Source organism: Seriola lalandi, unplaced genomic scaffold (assembly GCF_002814215.2).
Source record: "Seriola lalandi dorsalis isolate HSWRI2012SDOR001 ecotype SW California unplaced genomic scaffold, Sedor1 jcf7180002054137, whole genome shotgun sequence".
Lineage (NCBI taxonomy): Eukaryota > Metazoa > Chordata > Actinopteri > Carangiformes > Carangidae > Seriola > Seriola lalandi.
Window position 1 is genome coordinate 9,874 of NW_019524690.1, and position 1,537 is coordinate 11,410.

Consider the following 1,537-nt stretch of genomic DNA (forward strand, 5'->3'; position numbering starts at 1 on the left):
AGTTTTGGAGGAGATGTCAACAGACATTTCATGGTTTTGGCTCATTCCAGCTCACAGAAATTTGAGCTGTGGCAGAAGACAAATAATAATAATATACCAACACTAAAGATTAAGTGTTCTGGCCCTTCAGGGGTTTAACATTTACAACAATATAACAATAACACCACCTACAAGCAACACGTTCTGCTCTCATTCCCAATACTGAGAATAGAACATGGACCACACTATTGGGTGTCCACATGGTGTCATGAAGTGGGTGGGTAAACTGAGCTAAGATATAGCATGTGAGGACAGACAAGCCCTGCAGACCAGCTCTGCTCACATGGAATTAACCATGGACTCTAAACTGCTAACTGTCGGCACAGGGAAAATGCACATGAATAATTTTCTGATTTACAAGCAAATGTAAAAGGTATCTGTACTCTAAAGATGACATGTCTTCACTGTTTTAGGAATGCAAACTGCAAAAAAAGTGTTGTGCTTTTGTGCTTCAATTACATCAACAAGTTCATATTTATTCTTTGTCCTAAATGCTTCTCTAAAATGTCATATGCAAACCAATCTCAGACTATCAATCTCAACATCACTGGTCAACAGTATCAGGGATTGCTGGAAAGAGTCTTGTTTTCCACTCTGATTGGAATGCCATGCTGTGTGTTCCTCTTCATCAATGGCACCATGCTTTTTACCCTGAGGAGTAAACTGGTGTTTCGGGAGACCTCCCGTTACATTCTTCTGTATAACCTCCTTTTTGCAGACACTGCTCAGTTGGCATTTAGCCAGTTACTTTACATAATTGCTGCTTGTAGAATAATGCTAACATATCCAGTGTGTGGTGTTCTTTACATGTTCACCAAGCTCACAAATGACATCTCTCCTCTCACACTGGTGGTGATGTCTCTGGAGAGATATGTAGCTGTGTGCTTCCCACTGAGGCACGCTACCATCGCCACCATCAGAAACACAGCAGTGGCTATAATTGTGGTTTGGGCTATTAGCTTACTAAATGTCTTCACTCGAATTCTTTTACTCTTAAATTTTCCATTTGAAGACCTGGAGAGCCTGCAGATAAAGGATGTTTGCTCTAGCACAACTATGTTGCTTGAGTCAATAACTGATCATTATGACAAAGCCTACACTTACTGTCTGTTTGTATCTGCTACTGTGGCAATCATTTCCTCCTATATTGGTGTGATGATAGCAGCCAGGTCAGCCTCTGCAGACACAGCTTCAGCTCATAAGGCTCGTAACACACTGCTGCTGCATCTGGTGCAGCTGGGCCTCAGTCTCTTCTCAACTATGCACAACTCTATTGTTCAATCACTATCAACAATCATGCAAAGGTTAGCAATTGTACGTATCAAGAGTGTTTTTTATGTGTTCATCTATATCCTCCCCAGATGTCTGACTTCTCTTATCTATGGGCTCAGAGATCAGACCATCAGGCCCATCCTCTTGTACCATCTATGCTGTCGACTGACACTCAGCTGTCCAAGCCGAGGTTGAGGTCTCACCCTAAATTACAGTTGGCTTAGTC

At 42.0% G+C, this 1,537-nt stretch overlaps 1 pseudogene; it reads left to right on the forward strand.

Moving 5' to 3' along the window:
• Nucleotides 1-429: 429 nt before the first annotated feature.
• LOC111653004 (odorant receptor 131-2-like) lies at nt 430-1,519 on the forward strand (annotated as a pseudogene).
• Nucleotides 1,520-1,537: the final 18 nt, after the last annotated feature.